Source organism: Dama dama, chromosome 24, assembly GCF_033118175.1.
Source record: "Dama dama isolate Ldn47 chromosome 24, ASM3311817v1, whole genome shotgun sequence".
NCBI lineage: Eukaryota > Metazoa > Chordata > Mammalia > Artiodactyla > Cervidae > Dama > Dama dama.
The window spans coordinates 22,057,351-22,080,062 of NC_083704.1; the positions used below are offsets into that span (position 1 = coordinate 22,057,351).

General features: G+C 48.1%; 1 long non-coding RNA gene and 1 pseudogene across 3 annotated transcripts; one reads left to right on the plus strand and one right to left on the minus strand.

Annotated features, from left to right (window-relative positions):
- Window positions 1-726: 726 nt before the first annotated feature.
- Window positions 727-21,123, minus strand: LOC133045691 (uncharacterized). 3 transcript variants are annotated; one of them, XR_009690312.1, is made up of 8 exons: window positions 20,426-21,123; window positions 19,870-20,101; window positions 16,583-16,700; window positions 12,871-12,948; window positions 12,268-12,318; window positions 8,687-8,765; window positions 3,237-3,302; window positions 727-2,916 (listed from the first exon to the last, which is right to left on the minus strand). It is a non-coding gene; the product is annotated as an uncharacterized LOC133045691 (long non-coding RNA). The 3 variants fall into 3 exon arrangements; XR_009690310.1 differs by having other exon boundaries at window positions 19,870-21,123; XR_009690311.1 differs by having other exon boundaries at window positions 8,687-10,309; window positions 19,870-21,123.
- LOC133045690 (appetite-regulating hormone-like) lies at window positions 18,125-21,653 on the plus strand (annotated as a pseudogene).
- The last annotated feature ends 1,059 nt before the right edge of the window (window positions 21,654-22,712 follow it).

Sequence of the window (22,712 nt, forward strand, 5' to 3'; positions counted from 1 at the left end):
CGGTTAGCTTTGAGTTCAGAGAGTAAGAGTGGTTTGAGATTCTTGAGAACACAGGCCAGAAGGGAATCTTTTGGGACAGATTGGCCAGACCCCATCATTGAAAGGTAAGCAGAGGCTCCTATTGGGAACTGGAGTCGTCACTCATAGTTGCAATAGGAGTTATGAGAAGAGAGCTCTCTGTCGAGGTGGAGCATCCCCCACCATCGCCTACAGAGTGGCCCTAGGCCGGGGGTCCCTGGGACCCGGAGGGGTTGAGTTCTAGGGAGCCTCTAGAACACCGTCCGGATCTTACCTTAGTCTAGGGGCCAGCTCAAGTGGAGTGTTGCATGTAAAGCACTCGAATGGTAAAAGGCCTCTGTCCTGGAGTTGGTCGGGCTCGTGGAAAAGAAAGTGTAGTGAAAAGAGGAAGAGAGAGAGAGAGGGAGAGGCCAGTATTCCTCGGGTTACATGGAAAACCAATAAAGCCCTTACCCAGGGCTTGTACCGCTCACAAAGGCACAGGGTGTCCTCTCAAGGAGGTCTTGAAAGCCTGGGTGGGAAAGTGAGCTTGGCAGGCTTCCACGCTTCGAAGAGCTGGCCATGGAGAACGAGAAGGAACCTCAACCTCCCGGGTTTCAGCACCAAAAATGTAGGGTAAGGGAGTTAGAGAAGGCGAGGTTCAGAATAAGAACAAGAGCGGCACTTTACAGGAACAGGTCACTTTAATGAGGCGAGAAGGGGCAGCAGTCAGATTAGTGAGCTGCTGTGCTAACCTAAGAAAAGAGTAAGTATATACAGGCATGGATGTGGAAAGCTAATGTCTGCAGGGGACCTGCTCTTCTCTGACATTGTTCGGAGTAGTTATCTCTGAAACTGCTGGGGCAAGGAATTTTGGAGATCGGCCAGAGGCTGGACCGGCTGGGAGCTGGCGTAATCAACCTTACTGTCCATTTTTTTTTTATCAGGTGAGAGAGTTCTTTGTTTTGCATAGAATGGTGGGAAGGACCTCGAGGGGAATTTTAACTCCAGGCTATTTTGAGCCGTGTAACTTTCCTTCAGTGGGGGACAGCAGGCTTCGTGTGGGTGGAGGAGGGCCAGCCTGGATCAGAAGATTGAGGTCCCACGCACAGAGGACGAGGCCCTCCGGATCCAGGGAAGGGCCCATTTGCATCTCCATGCTCCCACCTCCCTCAGCCAGGAGACAGCCCACCCTTGGGGCCCACAGCTGCTCAGGCCCCTCGGATGCGACACCAGCGTAGCCCATCAGGACGGAGGGGTCGAGCAGAGGCCGGTGGGTGTAGTTTGCTCCTGTCGTGTATGTTGTGTTTTCGATTGGAGCAGAGTTCCCTGCGAGGTTAGCTTGTCAGACGCAAGCCACTCGATCCATCTGTCCATGCAGACGCAGGTGTTCTTCTACCCGTTCTCTCCACGAATAACCTAATATACGTTTGCGTAGAGTTCCATGTTGTATACAGGAGGTTGTTGTTCATTATCCTTTGTCTACCTGCCTATCTTTCTAGGCCTCCACCAAACTCTCTGTATACCTCTCTATAATTCTGTCTCTATTTCTCTTTCTGGCTATCAATAAATTTCTCTACCTATATTTACATCTCTGTCTGTTCATTCACTATCTGTGCTTCTCTCTGTGTGTGTTCATCTTTTAAGCCCGTGACTCCAGCTGCATCTGTCTGTCTGTCTCTCTGTCCATCTAGCCAGGAATATGTCTTTATCTCTGTTTCTCTCTCCAGGTACCAGTGTCGACAGGAATCCAGCTTTGATCTACCTCTCTGTCTACATTCATCTCTTTCTCTCTGCAGCTGTTAGTAGATCTCTCTATCTACATTTCTATGTCCTTTCATTCTGTGTGTTTGTTTATATTTTATCCATATGTTGATGGATCCAGTGTCCTTATATCCAGCTCGCTCTCTCTCATCTTATCTCTGGATTTCGTACCTCTGAATCTCTAGGTCTTTATATACATTTTTATTTATATCTATCCATGTATCTACATAAAGATGTATTTATTGATATATTTATAGCTATATCTAACTCTTCCACTGTCTTTCCAGCTCCCTTTGTGTCTGCATATTTATCCACTTCTCTGTGTCACTCAAATTTGGTAAGTTTTCATCCCAAACTCCTCAGTTACCCTTCCCCTCATTCCAGACATCCATTTGCCAAGTCTCGGTTTGATATTTCTGGCTGGAAATCTGGTGTTGTTGGGGAAACTGGATCATTTGTGATGCTTTTGGATTCCACCTGAACGCTGTACTATGTATGGTCTTCATCTTTCTGTGTCTGATTTCCTTGAGGCAGTGTGATCCTCTGAGGGACTATCAATGCGGAAGAACGTGCATGATTTTCTTGGTGCTTCTGGCTGAGTCATCATCCGTTGCCTGTATGTAGCCCATCTTCCATATCCATTCATCTGTGAATGGACATTTTGGTGGTTTCCAATGCTTGACTCTTCTGGGGAGCCCCGCAGGAGACACTGGGGTTCAGGTGTATTGGAGAAGGATGGTTTTCTCTGGATAGTGGCCCCGGAGTGCGATTTGGGGATCTCCTGGTAGGTGGGTTTTTGCCTCTGAACAAACCTGCAGGCTCTGTAGCAAAACTGTTAACAGTCTCCATTCTGTGTAGCAGCACAGGGGGTTCTGTTTTCTCCACGTGGCCTTGAACATCGTTGCTTGTAGAGCAGAGAACTGGTGTCAGATGCAGCCTCAGTTGTCCTTTTGCTTGTCCTTGTCCTTTTGTCTTCATGGTTGAGAGGCTGAAGAACTCTCCAGGCTCATTGACAAGTTGTAACTGTGAGGAGAACTTTTGCCTTGAAATAGGCTCTGAAATTAGGCATACTTTTGCATTCCTCTAGTATTACCAACCATAGGATGTTCCTCCAGGGTGGGGATCATTTAGGGCCCCCACAGGCCTTGTGAATATCTAGATAGATGGATACAGAAGTAGCTGGAGTCATGGACTTCAGAGATGAATATAAACAGAAACATAGGTAGTGAAACTACTGGATGTATAGATAATGAATGGATAGATATCAATATAGGTAGAGAAATTTATTGATAACTAGATAGAGAAATAGAGACAGAATTATAGATAGGGATATATACAGAGAGTTTGGTGGAGGCCTAGAAAAATAGAGAGTTAGAAAGAAAGTTAATGAACTGTGACTTCCTGGATACAACAGGGAGTTCTACTCACCAGTGTATTAAGTTACTCGTGTAGAGAATGCGCAAAGGAATACTTACGTCTATACAGACAGATGGATCAAGTGGCTGTGCTCCTGACTAGAAGCTAGCTTTGCAGGTAAACTACTGCAAGAGAAGATACAAATCACACAAGAAAAGAAAATTACACCCAAAGGCCTGCATTCAACCCCTCCATCCTGATGGGCTATGCTGGTATCACATCCATGGGGCCTGAGCAGGCATGGGTCCCAAGGCTGGGCTGTGGTGGGGCTGCGGGAACTGTGGAGGATATGCCCGCTGCTGATGCCCCCACTGTATCTGGATTACCTTGTCCCTACTTTTGGGACCACCTTTCCCATATTCAGACTGGTCTGCTATAGCTATGCCAAGGTTTGTGTCTCTGAAGAGTCATGAACCCCCTGTCCATGAAGAGTTTCATAAAGTCATACTGTGTCCCAGGCTGCTTTGGTTGAACTTCCAGCCTCCTTCTTTAGAGTCACCCATCTGCCTAGCACAGCACCCTCATCATAGCACTTTGGCAGGGTTTTGTAATAGGTAATGAGATACAGCCCTTGGGTATTTCTTCAGACACTTTCCACTCTAATTTACCATGCAGAAACAGGACTATCTCTAGGCTATGGTTGCAAGAGTGGGTCATAAAGAAGGGCTCCTTGCTTGTGGTTCTATCTTGTAACAGTTTGAACCTTGGTGCTTTGTCCTTTGTTCAGTCACTAGGTTGTGTCCAACTTTTTTTTTTTTTTTTAATTTTTTTTTAATTAGTTGGAGGCTAGTTACTTCACAACATTTCAGTGGGTTTTGTCATACATTGATATGAATCAGCCATGGATTTACACGTCTTCCCCATCCCAATCCCCGCTCCCACCTCCCTCTCCACCCGATTCCTCTCGAAACATCCCACCCTCGCCTTCTCCCAGAGAGTTCAAAAGTCTGTTCTGTATTTCTGTGTCTCTTTTTCTGTTTTGCATATAGGGTTATCGTTACCATCTTTCTAAATTCCATATATATGTGTTAGTATACTGTAATGTTCTTTATCTTTCTGGCTTACTTCACTCTGTATAAGGGGCTCCAGCTTCATCCATCTCATTAGGACTGGTTCAAATGAATTCTTTTTAATGGCTGAGTAATATTCCATGGTGTATATGTACCACAGCTTCCTTATCCATTCATCTGCTGATGGGCATCTAGGTTGCTTCCATGTCCTGGCTATTATAAACAGTGCTGCGATGAACATTGGGGTGCACGTGTCTCTTTCATGTGTCCAACTTTTTATCACCCCGTGGACTGCAGCACACCAGGTCTCCCTGTCCCCAGCCATCTCCCAGAGTTTGCCCAAGTTCATGGCCGTTACCTCAGTGATGCCATCCATTTCATCCTCTGCTGCCCCCTTCTCCTTCTGCCTTCAATCTTTTGCAGCATCAGGGTCTTTTCCAGTGAGTCAGCTCTTCGCATCAGGTGGCCAAAGTACAGAGCTTCAGCTTCAGCAACAGTTCTTCCAATGAACATTCAGGATTGATTTCCTTTAGGACTGACTAGTTTGATATCCTTGCAGTCCAAGGGGTTCTCAAGAACTCCTTCTCCAACACCACAAATTGAAAGCATCAGTTCTTCATCAACGAACTCTCACATCCATACCTGACTACTGGAAAAACCAAACTAGATAGACCTTCATTGGCATAGTGATATGTCTGCTTTTTAATATGCCATCTAGGTTTGTCATAGCTTTTCTTTCAAGGAGCAAGTCGCTTTTAATTTCATGGCTGCAGTCTCCATCCGCAGTGACTCTGGAGCCCAAGAAAATAAAATCTGTCACTTTTTCCCCCTTCTGTTAATATTTGCCACAAAGTGATGGGACCAGATGCCATGATCTTATGATCTTTCTGAATGTTGACTTTCAAGCCAGCTTCTTCACTGTCCTCTTTCACCCCCATCAGAGGCTCTTTAGTTTTACTACTCTAAAGGCAGAAAATAAACAGTATCTGTGTAGAGATTGTTGATATTTCTCCTGACAGTCTTCATTCCAGCTTGTGATTCATCCAGCCTGGCATTTCACATGATGTACTCTGAATAGAAGTTAAATAAGCAGGGTGACAGTAAACAGCCTTTTCGTACTCTTTCCCAATTTTGAATCAGTCCTTTATTCCCTGTCTGTTTATTCCATCACTGTTGTTTCTTAACTCGAATACAGGTTTCTCAGGAGACTGGTAGTGTGGTCTGGTATTCCCATCTCTTTAAGGATTTTCTACATTTTGTTGTGATCCATAGTCAAAGGCTTTAGTGTAGTCAATGAAGCAGGTGTTTTTCCTAGAACTCCTTTTCTATCTCCATGATGCAGGGAATGTTGACCCTCTTATCTCTGGTTCCTCTTTGAAACCCATCCTGTACATCTTCAAGTTCTCATTTCAAGTAGTGCTTAAGCCTAGCTTGACAGATTTTGAGCATAATCTTGCTCACATGTGAAGTGAGCACAGTTGTACGGTAGCTTGAACATTCTTTGGCATTGCCCTTCTTTGGTATTGGGAAGAAAACTGACCTTTTCCAGTCCTATCGCCACTGCTGAGTTTTCCACATTTGCTGGCATATTGAGTGCAGCACTTTCACAGCATCATCTCTCAGGATTTGAAATAGCTCAGCTGGAGTTCCACCACCTCCACTAGCTTTGTTCGTAGTGATACTTCCTAAGGCCCACTGGACCTCACACTCCAGATGTCTGGCTCTAAGTGACTGACCACACCACCACAGTTATCCAGGTCGTTAAGATCTTTCTTACATAGTTTTTCTGTGTATTCTTGTCACCTCTTCTTAATCAGTCTCTTTGGCTTCTGTTAGGTCCTTATTGTTTCGTCTCTTTATTGTGCCCACCCTTTCATGAAATGTTTCCTTGATATCTCCAGTTTTCTTGGAGAGATCTCTACTCATTCTCATTCTATCATTTTCCTCTGTTTCTTTACATTGTTTGTTTAAGAAAGCCTTGTTATCTCTCTCCACTATTTTCTGGAACTCTGCATTCAGTTGGGTTTTTCTTTCCCCGTCTCCCTTGCCTTTTGCTTCTGTTTTTTCCTCAGCTACTTGTAAGCCTTCCTCAGACAACCACTTTGCCTTCTTACATCTCTTTTTCCTTGGGATTGTCTTGGTCACTGCCTCTTGTACAATGTTACAAACCTCCATCCATAGTTCTTTAGGCATTTTGTCTATTGGATCTAATCCCTTAAATCTATTCATCGCTTCCACTTTATAATCGTAAGGGATTTGATTCAGGTCATACCTGAATGGTCTAGTGGTTTTCCCTACTTTCTTCAATTAAGCCTGAATTTTTCAATAAGGAGCTCATGATCTAAGCCACAGTCATTTCCAGGCGTTGTTTTCATGGACTGTATAGAGCTTCTCCATTTTTGGCTGCAAAGAACAATCAATCTGATTTTAGTACTGACCATCTGGTGATGTCCATGTGTGGAGTCGTCTCTTGGGTTGTTGGAAGAGGGTATTTGCTATGACCAATGGGTTCTCTTGGCAAATTCTTACACTTTGCCCTGCTTCATTTTGTAATCCACAGTCAAACTTTCCTGTTATTCTGTTTCTCTTGACTTCCTACTTTTTTATTCCAGTCCCCTGTGAGGAAAAGGATATCTCTTTTTGGTGTTAGTTCTAGAAGGTGTTGTATGTAGGTCTTCACAGAATGGGTCAGCTTCAGCTTCTTCAGCATTAGTGGTTGGGACATAGACTTGGATTACTGTGATGTTGAATGGTTTGCCTTGGAAATGAACTGAGATCCTTCTGTTGTTTTTGAGATTGCACTCAAGTACCACATTTCAGACTCTTGTTGACTATGAGGGCTACTCCATTTCTTCTAAGGGATTCGTGCCCACAGTAGTAAATAGTCACCTGAATTAAATTCGCCTAGTCCTGTCCACTTTAGTTGGCTGATTCCTAAGATGTTGATGTTCAGTCAAGCCATCTCCTGCTTGACTATGTCCAATTTACCTTGATTTGTGGACCTAATATTCAAGGTTCCTATGCAATATTGTTCTTTACAGCATCAGACACACTTTTACCACCATCTTTCAACCAGACCATCTGGTCCTGTCACCACCAGACACATCCACAGCTGAGTGTCACTCCCACTTTGGCCCAGTGGCTTGTTTCTTACTGGGGCTATTAGTAACTGTGCTCCACTAGGATACTGGCTGCGTTATAACCTGGGGCGGGGGGCAGCGGGCCTCTCCTGGCGTCATGACTTCTTGCCTTTTCATCCTGTCCATGAGGTTTTCTAGGCAAAAATACTCAAGTGGGTTGCCATTCCTTTCTCCAGTGGACCACATTTTGTCAGAACTCTTCTCTATGACCTGTCCATCTTGGGTGGCCTTCATGGCTCATAGCTCCACTGAGTTATGCAAGTCCCTTCACCACTACAAGGCTGTGATTCATGAAGGGAAACCTGGTGCTTAAGGGTGCTTAATATTCACAAGGCCTATGGGACTGTAAATGACCTCTTCCCTCAAGAAATGCCCTGCAGTTGGTAAATCAAAACGAATTCAGCACAGGGCCAACTCTTAAGATGCCCTTTCAAGAGAAAAATTTTCCTTCCATTCTTTAAAGAAAAAAAAAATCACATGAAAATATGCTCAGTATCTTTGGGTTTTCCTTGGTGGTCCAGTGGTTAAGAATATGACTTCCTATGCAGGGCATGCAGGTTTGATCCTCTTGGGGAACTAAGATCTCACTTGCCTCAGAGCAACTAGGCCCAAGGGGTGAACTTGAGGGGTGAAACTACTGAGCCCGCGTGCTCTAGAATTCACATGCCACAACTAGAGTAGCCCATACCACAGTGAAGACCCTGAATGCTGCAACTAAGATGCAGTGCAGCCAAAAAGAAAAATATGTAATTTTTTAAGTTTTTAATTAAAATAAGTACGTATCATATTTCCTTCAGGCCTTGGTGACCTGGGCTGGTATCTCATCCCAAAGGAGGCTTGGATTCCAAGGCTAGACACTCCTTTGGCTGAGGGTCCTGGGGAGGTTGTGCCAACAATGGGACCTCTAGTGTCTGGTCCCCTCTGGATTTAGATCCAGGTGGCCCCTCTTGCAGATAAACCAAGCCTAAAGGACCCCTAAAATGATGGTCCCTTCAGGCGAGAAGAGCTTTGAAAAGTCATCTGGTCTCCCATGTCCTCTGAGTTCCCACTTCCTTAGAGGCACCCCACTTACAAATGACAACCCCTGAGCATAGCAGCTTGGCAGGGATTCCAATCTATCTGGAGGCGAAGGGTGAGGAAGGAGCAGTGATGAGACTGGCCCTTGGGTATTTGTGCTCGTCCACTACACTCTAATGGACAACCCAGGAACAAGACTTTCCCTAGGGCTCTGGTTGTCCCAGTAACCAGACTTGCCATGAAGAAATCCTGCTATCTTGTGGCCAGTGCTTGCAACTACAACTTGCAAATTGGTGCTTAACATTCATTCACAAGGGCTGTGGGGATGTAAATGACTCTTACCCTAATAAGATGGGCTGGATAGGCCACCCGATCCAGTATTCTGGGGCTTCCCTTGTGGCTCAGCTGGTAAAGAATCCACCTGCAATGCGGGAGGCCTGGCTCAATCCCTGGGTTGGGAAGATTCCCTGGAGAAGGGAAAGGCTACCCACTCCAGTATTCTCCTCTGAAAAAAGCCATGAATGGAGGAGCCTGGTGGGCTACAATCCATGGGGCTGCGAAGAGTCAGATATAACTGAGCAACTAAGCACGCACACGCACGGCATGGGGACAACCGAAATGTCCATCGACAGATGAACGGATAGAGGCACGCTACATGCACTGCATGGACTGTGACTCAGCCAGAAAACAAGGAAATAATGTCATTTGCAGCAAAATGGATGGACCGGGAGATGTCCACACTAAGTCAGAAAGAGAAAGACACATATGATATCACTTACAGGTAGAATACAAAAATTGATAGAATTGAACTAATTTACAAAAGAGAAACAGACTCACAGACTTAAATGATACAGTTAGGGTTACCAAAGGGAAAGTTAGGGGGGATAAATGAGGAGGCTGGGTTTAAGCAACACCCACTAATATTTATGGGCTTTCCTGGTTGCTCAGACAGTAAAGAAGTCTGCAATGCAGGAGACCCAGGTTAGGTCTCTGGGTTGGGATCCCCTGGTGCAGGATATGGCAACCCACTCCAGTATACTTGCCTTGAGAATTCCATTGACAGAGGAGCCTGGTGGGCTACAGTCCAGGGACTCACAAAGAGTTGGACACGACTGAGCGACTAACACTTTCAGTAACATTTATAAAATAGATAATCAACAAGGGCCTACTATAGAGGACAGTGAACTCTACTCACCATTCTGTCATAACCTATATGCAAAAAGAAGCCATGAGAAATTTATATATACATATGTCTGTTTATACCTGAATCACACTGCTGTATACTTCAAATAAACACAACACTGCAAATCAACAATCCTCCAAGATAAAATAATCTTTAAAACATAAAAAATGCCTAACAAAATTCCCTTTGGCCACAGGGACCTGGGCTATTAGCACAGGCCTGGGGCCTGAGGAAGCTGGCGCCAAAGGTTGGACTACCACAGGGCTGACAGTCTAGGGCACAGAGCGAGGAGAACACAGTTCGATCCTAACCAACCCTGAGCCAGAGATCACCTCTCACCAGAGGCCCCAGGACCCCGACCTGAAACAGAAGTCACAGCAGCAGCTGGGATTTCCTGCGACCTGCATGAAGCAGCACAGCCGTCCTGTGCAGACACACACCCCTCGCCTCATTGATGAGCAAGCCGGCAAGAAGTTCAGAAGCTGCCACGGCCACGTGCTAACGCCGGTGTTGGCATCACGATCCACACGGGTCCACGACCCACCGTCACCAGGACTCTGAAATTAGTCCTTTCAAGGGTGGATCAGAGAGGCTCCTGATCTCAGAGGGGGCTGAGGCGGGGCAAGGATCCTCAGAGGTCGGCAAGGAGTGGCGCTCCCACCAGGCCTTTCTGTGCGCGTGGAGATGAGAGGTCAGGCCGCTCACTGCAGGTCAGTGTGGACCCCTCTTCTACAGGTTCCTTGTGTGTTTCTCAGCAGCAGAACCTCTGCTTTGAAATAAATCTTAGATCAAGTGGGAGGGAGGGGACATACATACACTTATGACTGATTGACGTTGTTGTATGGCAGAAAGCTATACAACATTATTAATTATCCTCCAATTTTTAAAAAAGAGTAACATTAAAAATCTTAAATATTAGATGATAACATATAAAATGGAAAAAAAAAGTGAAACTACTTTGGCTGAAGTGAGGCCACAGCAGGCTGGCCCACTCAGTCTGCAAAATCCAAGCCTTTAGACAACAGTAGGACAATAGTTGCTTCTTTCCTTCCATTATTCAGATACGAAAAGAAAGGCCAAGAAGGCAGTTTTGCTCAGGCTTCTCAGTGGACACAGACTACACTGAATTCTAGTGAGCTCTACATTTCTTCTTTTTCTCACACTCTCTGTGCTCCCAAGGGCAGGCCTGGTCCTCTGTACAGTGCCTGCTGCCATCAATGAATGAATAACGAGAGGGGACTGGCCCCAGTCACACAGTGGGTTTAGTGATAGGTCATTGGGCTCCTGGCCATAAGCTGTGTTTGCACCTTACACCACCAAGATCAACGACAGTAAGCTGGAAGTAAATGAAATTACCGCCCTCAACCGTTTATGCTTAGGGGAGTAACATGTTAGCCATTCCTAAGGGAAATGGTTCAAATTTGTTAAAACAAAATAAGCCAGTGGAGTGAAATACAGGGTTGCGTCCATCTTCCAGGGCAGTTGCCAAACCCAGATGAGACGAATGGAAGGGTAATGTAAAAGAGAGAGAGTTCTGGTGAGGACAAGATGGCAGAACAGCCACACAGGTTTTCAGTACTTTCACAAAAACAAAGCCACTAGGAGAGCAAAAGAAACCCCCAGATGACATTAAGGTAGGTCGTCAAGCTCTCGAACATGATGGAGTAGGGCCAAACCACTCACAGCCATAACACCAGTGTGGTTTCAGCACGGGCAGGAGAAAGGCAAGCTTTTAAGGCCCTTTGAGTCAAGTAACCCGAGAATTATGATCAAATACACATCCCTTCTAGATAGAAAACTCAACAAGCCAGTGTGAGAACTGTCAAAACTAGGAGCAGAGTCCCATGCTTTCATTTAAAAGTGAAAAATTGGGGATGCAAGAAAGTTGCAAATGGAGTCTCTAGCAATGAACAATTCATTATCTAAAGTAATACACTGGATGGGAGTTCACAGACATTAGACACTGTTGAAGGAAAGATCAGTAAGTCTGAATTCAGCAATAAAAATTACACAAACTGAAGCACAGAAAGAAAAAGAGACAAGACCCCTCCAAAAAAAAAATAACAGGTAAGTTACTACAATATTAAGTAGTTTAAAATACATGTAAGGCCAAAAATCTTTGAAGAAACAGCCAAAATTTTTTTCAAGCTGGATTAGAACTATAACCCTACAGATTCTAGGAAGTCAGAGAACCTCACACACACTGTAGTAAAACTGAAGTTAAAAAAGCAGCCAGAGAAAACAGATATTACAGATAAAGGAACAAATATAACAATGGCAGCCAACTTCTCATCAGAAATTTTGTAAAGCATTAGAAGATTAATGTCAGACGTGCTGAAAGAAAAAAGCCTGTTAGCTTGGAATTCTAAACCTAGTGAAAATATCCTTTTTTAAAGATGAAATAAACTCTTTTTCAACTAAAAACTGAAACAATGAATTACCATCAGAGCTGAAATACAAGAAATGTGAAAGTAATTTCTTCAGGTAGAAGGAAAATAATACCAGATGAAAATCTGAATCTATACAAAGGAATAAGGAACACCAGAAATAGAAAAGATCTGGGTGAATAGGAGATTTTCTTTCATTTCTTTAATATCTCTAAAAATACTGACTATCCAAAGTACACTGTGGAGGTTATAGCATATAGAATTAAAATGTGTGAAATAGCAGAAATAATGGCAGCAGGGAAATCAAAGTATTCTGTTTGAAGGATTTATAGTATATAAAAGGAATATCCTACCTGTTCAAGGTATGTTGTGGTGAAGCTGTGTTTTAAATCCTAGGTCAACCACTAAAAGAATAAAGCAAAGAATATAGCTAATAAGTCACCAGTGATTAACATAATACCACAAAAAAATGGTCCAAAAATGGGCATGAGAAGAGAAAAAAAAGGAACAAAGAACAGATGAGTCAAATAGAAAACAGCTAGTAGGTTTATACCAAACTATATAGGTGATTACAATAAATAGACTAAACACTCCCAAGTAAAAGGCCCTGATCAAGAGAGATTATCAGGATAGATTAAAAAAAAAACCAACCAACTACATGCTGTTTATATAAAACCTACTTTAAACATGAATGCAGATTAAAACAATGGAAATGATTTAGAAGATATCCTATATACACACTAATCAAAAGAAAGATGAAGTATCTGTATTATAATGACGTAAAACTGATTCTAGAACAAGAAGTATCCGATAAAGTAGACTTCAGGACAACAAATACTTATAAAGGATTTTTTAAAAAGGACATAATAATAAAATGACTGATTCATCAAGAAGGCAACAATCCTAAATACACATGCACCTAAAACAGCTTCAAAATATGTGAAACAAAAACTCACAGAACTGAAGAGAAGTCATTTCCAATTCCAGCTGGAGATCTTAACACTCCTCTTTTAGCAGCAGAACAAGTACATCCCCTAAAAAAAAAAAAAGGTTATGGAATACATACACAAACCTATCAGTCAGCTTGACGTAACTGACCATAGAATATTTCACCCAACAACACTTAAATGCATTCAAGTACATCTGGAATACCCATTAAGATAGACTCATTTCTGGACCCTCAAACATTCTTTAACAAATTTAAAAGAACTAAAATCATCAAGAACATATTCTTGGATTATAATGGCAATACCTAGATATCAATAATAGAATATTTGGAAAAATCTTCAAGCATTTGGAAATGTAACCAATATGTACATATCTAAATAACTTAGGGGTTGAAGAAAAAAAAATCACAGTAAAAATAGTTACCTATAGAGGAAAGAGAAAACAGTGAAGGGGACAGAAATGGAAGGTAATAGTCTCTGCTCCGCAGTGCAGGAGCCCCAGGAGAAGCAGGTTCAACCCCTGGGTCGGCAAGATGCCCTGGAGAAGGAAATGGCCACCCTCCCCAGCACTCTTGCCTGGAGAATCGCACGGACGGAGGAGCCTGGCGGGTACAGTCCACGGGGCCACACGGAGTCAGACACGCCTGAGCGACTTAGCACACAGGCACGCACACGTGTACCTTGTCCTGTGCACTGACTTTGGAAGCACGCGATGCTTAGTGAGTAACAGTTAAAGAGGGAAAAGTCCCTAAAAGCTGAAAGAACAAACGGATGTAATTTTACTTATATATCAAGCCCAATCCATAACCACAGAAGGAAAATAAGTATTCAAGTGTTTTAAACTGTACATTCCTAATAGGCTGTATTTAGTAGTTCTATGGTTTGTAGTAATTGCAATCATCTTATTTTGAAAATATTATGTTGATACCGTAAGACAGAGCAAGAGAAAAGTAATTTTGTTACTGTAATTAGAAACCAAGATTTTTAAGGTAAAAGAAGGGATTTCAGTAAACAACTCAAGAACTGAAAGCACCGTCCCCTTAGGTTTTACTTGGAAATAACACTATTGACTCATGACCTATTTTTCTCCTAAAAACTGTATCTTTTCTCATCTCTGCACCGAAAAGGCCTAGAAGCAATATAAATAATTAGCATCCAGACTGCGATCTTTTGTAAAAAAAATATTTTTATTTATTTGTGGCTGCCCTGGGTCCTTGCTGCTGTGAGCAGGCTTTCTCCAGTTGTGGTGCTTGGGCTCTAGGGCGCAAGGGCTCAGTAGTGTGGTGCCCAGGCTTAGCTGCTCCGTGGCATGTGGAATCCTCTGGGACCAAGGATCGAACCTATGTCCCTTGCGTTATCAGGTGGATTCTTAACCACTGGACCATCAGGGAAGTCCCAGACTGTGGTCTTTAAAAACTATTTCCCACTAAAAGAAACCAACATTTCTTAAAGGTATTACAGATTAAGGTCAGAAGCTGGAAGGGCACGCACAAAGTGAGCCCAGGGTTTCTTAACGGGACAGAAAAAAACAAAAGTGTTAGATGCTCAGTCATAACAAGGAAGCTATCAAAAAACAATAGGGTTGTGTCAAAAGCACACAGCAATCAAGTCTTCAAATATGGAAGCATCAAAAATAATGACTGTAATTGATTGAAACACATATTTTAAAAACCCTTTGAGTGTGTGATAGGGGAAAAATTTCGAAGGTTGCTAGAACAATGACCTTACTTTGAAAATAAGAAGAAAAAAAAATCATGTATTTTTCTTGCCTTTCCTGTACAAACTGTGTATCATGATGATAAAGTAATTGCTGAAGGAAAAAATGCTAGTAAATGTAGAAAGGAACAATAAAAAAAAATAATCAGGTACAGGTCCGGGGCTGTTACAGACTAACAGAGTGTGTTTTATCTGTTAAAGATACATACTGAAGCTTTTAAGGTTGAAATTACATAACTGCCCAGATTTGCTTTTAAAATATTCCCCTAAAAGGAAAAACAGTAAGTGGAATAAAAACATGAAGCAAGATGCTAATACATGTCGAAACTGATGATGGGCGCTTGGAGACTCACTGTGTTACTCTGCTTTCTATGTTAGAAATTTTCCAGAAGAAGAAGCTCAGATACCTGTGGCGTTAGTTGCTCAGTTGTGTCTGACTGTGACCCTATGGACTGTAGCCCGCCAGGCTCCTCTGTCTATGGGGATTCTCCAGGCAAGAATACTGGAGTGGGTTGCCATTCCCTTCTCCAGGGGATCTTCCCGACCCAGGGATCAAACCTAGGTCTCCTGCATTGCAGGCAGATTCTTTACCATCTGAGCCATGAGGGACGCCCTCCAATATATGTGGAGAGGGAGTTTATCTTCAGTTCACTTCAGTCGCTCAGTCATGTCCGACTCTTTGTGACCCCATGGACTGCAGCACGCCAGGCTTCCCTGTCCATCACCCACTCCTGGAGCCTACTCAAACTCTTGCCTGTTGCGTTGGTGATGCCATTCAACCATCTCATCCTCTGTCATCCCCTTCTCCTCCCTCCTTCAATCTTTCCCAGCATCAGGGTCTTTTCAAATGAGTCAGTTCTTCCCATCAGGTGGCCAAAGTATTGGAGTTTCAGCTTCAGCATCAGTTAACATTGGCTTAAGGTACACTGTTCTCCTCCAAAGGCCTCTGGGGTCCAGATCCTAGTGGGTTCCCACCCCAGTCCCACAGCTGGGGGTATGCAATGAGGTACTTCCTGGGCACCGCTTCCGCTCCCTCAGTGGTTCTGACATCCTTCACCCCTTCCTTTCTCCCCGACCCAGCCTCAACTCTTCGGGATGTGCTTGGGGTCGTTTCCAACTTGCAGGCACATTTCTGTTTTCAGAGATAACACAGCAAGAGAGCATGGGTGTTTGCCTGTGGGGGGTGTGTTTTCCCACCCTGCCCCACCTTGAGGCCTTCTGGGCCCCCAGGCCTGAGCTCAGGTGGCCCCCAAGGGCTAAGGCCTCCGGGTGACATGCTTACTTACCCTCTGCTGGGACTGAAGGAGGGGTTCTAGCCTCCACGGTGGGTGCGCTGGTAGAAGCTTCCCAGCAGAGGTATTGATTCTCAGCCCCTGCAGTGCCCTGAGGGGGCTCAGCCAGCCCCTCCTGGGCCCACACTGTCCCTAGAGTCTCTACAGGGGTCCAGTGCCCCCCGAGGTCCATCTGCGTCAGGAGGTCACGGGATGACCTCCAGTCTGCTGGCTCCCCGACCCCAACTCTGTCGTGCTCAGAGCCTGGGTGGGCAGCCAGCACTGCCGCTGAGGGCTGCGTGGCTCTGGGGAGACTGGTCTTCGGGGCCTTCGCTTTTCTCCTCATGAAATGAGAGGTGCAGCCTCACAGGTCTTTAAGGTCGTGTTGGGTCACTGTTTCCCTCAGGAGCCTTCGTAGCCTCCCTCCTGCAGATCCAGCCTCAACACCTTGTCCCAGCAGCTCCCAAACTGTGCTTATCCTCACCCGGCATCTCCTTCGAGGCCTTTCCTTACGATCCATCCCCGCGTCTGCCACCCTCCGGGCATCCCACCGTCTGACTGGGGCCCCAGACATGCGTGCTGTTCATCTCCGCTCCTGCCCGCTGCTTGCCGCAGGGCTTCCCCTCAAAGCTCTGTTGCATTGCCAGTGGGGCCCTTCCTACCCTCCCAGCCAGAGCCCAGTCAGAAGTGAGTTCCTCCTCCAAAACACTAGAAGGTCTACGCAGACAACTCACCGAGCCCTCAGGAGTCCTCGCCCGAGCGTCCTGTGTCATGAAGGGGCCTGGGGCCGGCATGGTTGACCCCCACATGGTTGACGAACTCTTCATCCGAGAACGTCTGACATAGCACAGGCTGGCCGGGGTACAAAAAATAGTTGTTATCTGCATGATACTTGACAGGTTGTAAAGGATTTCACGTCCATCACCTCAGTTAATCCTGAAAGCCACTCTGAGAGGCGGCCCTGAGCAGGGGGACGCTGACTCCCCCAAGACCAACGTGTGTGGTCACCGGGGCCAGCACCAGGTCCCAGCCCTCCTGCCCCAGGGCCCCTCTGCTCCCTCTCAGAGCCTGGCTGCGACTGGGGAGACCAGCCCACATGTTAGGAAAGGCTGAGCCGAGTCATCAGCATCACCCAGGAGAAAGCGACGGAGTTCAGCCCGTGTTGGAGATGGTCCCTGCCCAGCTCTCCTGCAGTTTCTTCATCTGAAAAATGGGCTTCCCTTGGAGAGGCCTGAAAATTCCACAAGCTGGAGTCCTATAGGCTTGAGGCTATGAGAGCCAGAGCAGAATCCCTCATGGAGAGCAGCGAAGGGTGGGGCAGGACGTGCTCCTGAGATCAAGTGATCCTGTCCCCACAGGAAGGGAACAGCAGACAGGCCAAGGCCACCCCCCTCCCTCTCACCCAAGCCAGGGCTGGGCACGCTTGGGGACAGGAGGAGCAGACGGCTGCCCCAGGCCACCCCAGCAATCTCAGGGCATCTGACCTCCGCTGCTGATTTCTACCCAGAGGGCGTCATGAGCATTTTTAGTTCCCAAGGAATGTTAATCAGCACCCAGATGCTGGGCTGCCCTGAGATGGGACTGCAGTTTCAAACAGGGACTTGCCTGGTGGCTCAGTGGTAAAGAATCCTCCTGCAAATGCAGGAGACGGGTTCGATCCCTGTTCTGGGGAGATGCCACATGCCGAGGAGCCATGGACCCACGTGCCACGACTACTGAGCCCGTGTCCTCAACATGAGAGCCCCCACTCGCCACAACCAGAGAAAAATCCGTGCAGCAATGAAGACCCGGCACAGCCAAATAAACGAATCCCAGGCAGGCACTCTGTCGGCTCTCCTCTGTGGGGACCTGTTTTTATGGGTTTATCTCGCCCTGACAGCTGAGTGTCTGTAGGGCCATCTGAACACAGTCTCCTGGGACCTTGCTGGTTCAGCTTCCTCGTCCCTCGTTGGGGCCTGGGACAGAGGACATGGGGAGTCCCACTGTCAAACACTCTGCCTCTGAATGAACATTCTTGGCAAAGAGCACCCACGTCCTCCCACCGCTCCTACTGGGGGAGGAAGGCACATAGGGCACTAAGCTGTCTGCTCAGCAATCGCGGCCCCAGATCTAGGTCAGAGCCCCGGGGCTGATTGCAGGGCTCGGGCAGGAGGATGGAACTCGGGGCCGAGAGGGGATGGAAGGAAGGGAAGGGAGGAGAGGGGAGGGGACAGGAGGGGAGGCATGTGGTCCGGAGTCTCTCCTCCAGGCCCGTGTGTCCCCAGCCAGCTGAGGCCATGCCTGCCCCGGGGACCGTCTGCAGCCTGCTGCTCCTCGGTACACTCTGGGTGGACTTGGCCGTGGGGGGCCCAGCTCCCTGAGCCTCAAACATCAGAAAGTGCAGGTGCGACGTCTCCCCACGAGCCCTGCCCTGAGCTGTGTGACCTGGCCTCACCTGTTCTGGGCTTCAGCCTTCCCCCAGAGCACAAAGGAGGCCTCTGGGTCTAAACGCAGGCCTGTACCTCACTCTGCTTCTGGACGGACAGCGGGGCTTAGAGTCCTAAGAACACCTCCTCTTTCCAGCAGAGAAAGGAATCCAAGAAGCCAGCAGTCACGCTGAAGCCCCGAGGCCCTGGGAGGCTGGCTTGGCCCAGAAGTCAGGCAGAAAGTGCAGAAGATGAACTGGAAATCCAGGTGGGTCTCTGCAGTTTTATGCCTCCGGCAGTGGAGGGGATAATGGACTCTGTACCGCTGGGCTCTGGGAGGTCTTTGCCCATCAGCAGGCAAATACCTAAGTAACTGCCGCAGCAGAATGAGCCCCAAGCAGAGGGGAAGGGAGGGGCCAGCAGACACCAGGCGATCGCAAAGGGCAGCCGGCAGACAGACACCAGGAAGAAAGCGCTGCTCACAGACTGGAGACGTTTCCCTAGAGAAAACCTTCTGATGGACTCAGGGACCTCGCAGACCTAATCTGACTTTAACTTATGGGGGGCAGCACCCTGGACAGGTGGACCAAACCCCACCTATAGATGAGAATGGAGCCCACCAGGCTTGCTTAGGCTTTGGTAAATTGTGCACGGAGGGGCAAAGAGGGCTAGGAGAAAGAGGGTGTGAAGGCATTTTATGAGTTCCCCACCTGTGTGGGGAAGGTGGGTGCAAGGAGGTGTGCGTGCTTAGAAAACCGGCAAATGGTCCCAACAAGAGTTAATGTCGAGAAAGACACCTCCGTGCAGGGAAATCAGAATCGCCCCAGGGAGCCTGGTAACTACTGTGCTGCTGCCCACACCTCGGTCTCTCCGCTGCTTCACCCTCCTGCTTAGCATTTAACCTCTACAACCGCCCGTGAGGTCATTAAGGCTGGTCTTAGGCCCTCATTTAGAGACGAAGGACAGAGGTTCAGCTGGGAGAGCTCACTGGCTTGAGGGGCCACTGCCTGTGTGGGGCAGAGGTGGGACCCATGGTCTGGGGGGACTCCAGTCCCCAAGCCCTGTATCCCCATCACCTATCTGGCAGAGAGAGAGCAGGTGGCCCAGGAAGTCTCCTCGCCCTCCCTCCACCGATCCCCAGCCTCTCCCCCGATCCCTGTGAGTCAGGGGTGAAATCCCCAACCCACACCCTCTGACCCTCACCAGCACCTCCTCCCACCACGTGTGAGATCCCACCTGTCACATTCTCCCTCGACACCAGTCTGCAAATCCTTAGACTAAAATGAGGGAACTTTCCCATTGCACCAGCCAGGTCCAGCAGGGCAAGGTCCAGAGAAGCCCTAAGCCAGCTCAGATGCAGAAGTTTCTAGTTTCCACAGAGGGAACGGTAGGCAGTGCTTCAGCTAGAACTGGGAGCCTGCAAGTCTGGAGGTGGAGGGGGCCCTGACACAGGCCGTGACACTGGCTCTGCTCTCCCAACCCCTCCAGTCCTGGGGTCCCGTCTCAATCATCGCAGGCCCCTCCACACCCTCCGAACTTGTTTCCCAAAGTGGAGTTTCAGACCTAGAAGCTTTCGAGACCAAGTCCCACCCCCAGTGCACCCGACCCCCACTCACCAGATGACCCTGAGGCCAAAGGGGTCTTTTCAAGCCACTTGGGGCCGCTCTCCCATCCAGCAGCCCCTGCGCCCGTCACTTGGTCCTCGTCCGGCTCCAGGGTGCAGTCCAGCCTGGCAGGTCTCCAGGTTGGCGCGCCTAGAGCTGTGCAAGGTCTGCCTGGGTCCTCCGAGCACGCGCATCAGCCGGGGGCGGGGGGAAATGAGTGTGCACTGCAGGGGGGACAGAGGGGCTACAGGTCCCCCCAGATCAGTGACGTCATCACTCGCTTCATCTTCATGGAGGAGACGAGGGGGACGGAGGTATGTTTTATTAACATCTCTGAGCGTCTCTGCTCATCTGTGAGATGGGAGCCACAGTGGCTCCTACCCGGAGGGTAAGGGCTCGGCCTGAGCCTGACCAGGATGAGGGCTACATGCCAGGCGCGGTGGCAGCAGCACCGGGGCTCACAGGGGCTCCAGGGCTGAGGGTCCAGTCTGCCGTCTGGCCCTTGCCACCACCTCCCTCTGCAGCCCTGGGCACATCATACCACCTCTTAGAGCCTTCGCTGCTTCACCTGAAAATGGGGCTGACATGTCCCGAGTGGAGGGCAGGGGGCAGAAGGACCACGGGCTCCTTTTCAGCCCCAAGATCCCTTTGTCGACTCATCCAGAATCTGTGCCCAAAACGGCCAGGAACCCACGTGGTCGCTGGGGTAACGTGAAGGTAAACAGTCTCCACTCCCCGGTAGAGAAACGATGACATGGCCACAAACAGAGCTCCTTCCTCTTTGCCCACAGCTTGAAGCTTCAAGCCACCTCATAGGCTGCTGAGAAAGTAGGGCCCGTGGGGTACCCTCCCTGTAGAGAGGAAGAGATGGGGCACAGGAAGAACAAACTTGGCTCAGAGCATCCTTCTAGGAAAACGCCAGCTTCCTGTCTAATTTCCCACAGAACAAGGAAAGGCCTGTGTAGTCGAGAGAAAGACCACCGGGGAAGGGAAGGAGGCAGGGCAGACACGTTCCCCAGGCTCGTGCTGTGTCCTCCAGGGAGAGCCCCGTCCCCGATCACCCTGCCGGCATCCGAAACTCTTACCACCGGCCATTCAACCTTCTGCCTTCCAGAGCTGCAAATATGGGGGAAACTCATTATAGGGGACCCCAGAGCTTTTATCAGTAACCTCCTCAGTGGTAAGGACAGAGGGTACAAGGTAAGCCCTTAAAGATGGTGAGGACAAGCACTGACGCATATACACTATCATGTGTGAAACAGGCAGCTAGTGGGGGTTTGCTGCGTAACACAGGGAGCTCAGCCTGGTGCTGTGGTGACCTGGGGGGGGGGGCTTCAGAGGGAGGGGGGCTTCAGAGGGAGGGGGCTTCAGAGGGAGGGGATGGACGTGTACTTAGGGCTGATTCATGCTGTTGTACTGCAGGAACCAACACAGCATCGTAAAGCAATTATCCTTCAATGTAAAATAAAATAAAGATGGTGGGGTAATAAGACCAGGCCCAGGAAGGAGGGTAACCTGCCTGAGGGGTGCCTGCTGGACCCCAGGCCCTTCTCTCTCCCCCTCCTGAGAGCCCAGGGCCCCCAATGGGATGGGGGTGGGAGGTGAGGAGCTGGGGTGGGAGGCTGAGACCTCTGACAATTCCTGGACCCTCCTCCTATAGTTCAATGCCCCCTTTGACGCCGGGATCAGAGCTGTCAGGGGCTCAGTCCCACCAGCACGGCTAGACCCTGGGGAAGTTTCTTCAGGATATCCTTGGGGAAGAAGCCCGTGGTAAGTCCTTGCCCAGGTCAGGTTAACTCCCAAGTTTTCGCTGGAGTCCCAGTGTGAATCCGCCTGTGGGTAACAAAACAGAGGTTTTCCTCCCCACCCTTGTCTCTCAAGCTTCTGATTCCTCTGTCCCAAACACAAGTCATCCCTCAGTACCCGCAGGGGATTGGTTCCAGGACATCCCCACCACCCGCTTTTAGGGGATGGACCCCAGTCACAGGGTCCACACTCGGAGGCCAGTGCTCTCCCCATGACAACATACCATCCGCCACCCCGTGGGGGAAAAGCCGGCTGTGCTGGCCCCAGCAGGATGGCAGACAAAGCGGAGGGGCTTTTCGGTGGGCGTAGCTACACTGTGAGGCACGTGGGATGTTAGTTCCCCCACCAGGGATGGACCCCATGCCCCCTGCCATGCAAGTGCGGAGTCTTAACCCCTGGACCGCCTGGGAAGCCCCAGACAACGGCACTTTGACTTGACCTCTCGCTTTTCAGAAAGCCCGATCGGCAAGTGACCGACCCTGAGGCCAGCCACCTCTCCGTTCTCCCAGAAGCGCTTCATTGGATTCCAGAACACTTCGGAGACCACACCCAGCTCTGAGGGGTACTAGCCCGAGGTGAATCAATGCTCAAACTGGATGCTGAAGGTGCAAAATGTTTACTTCATCAAAGAGGGAGATTTCATATTTCACTGAAAAACAACCCCCCAGCCAGCCAATTCTTGGTCTGTGGTCAATGGAAAGAGAAAAAATGAACATGTAGCAAGGTGTGCATGCTTAGAAAACCAAATTAGAGCCACACCTTCAGCGGAGAAGTTTACTGGGGGGGATGTACGAGCAGAGGAGGGGGACAGAAAGGAGGAAGGAAGGGTGAGACAGGAAAAGACAGGCAAAAGGTCCTTTAAATACCAGAGCTTCTCAAGTGCAAAGAAAGGTACATGGAGAGCTTCTTAACAATCAGTGAGGCCTGTGTGAGCAGGGGAACTTCTGGTGACACTATCAGAGCCACTGAACTGACATTCAAGGGCAGAACAGATGCTGGGAATTGTGTGAAAGCCTGAGTCTGAAGCTGGACACACTGGGGTGCGAACA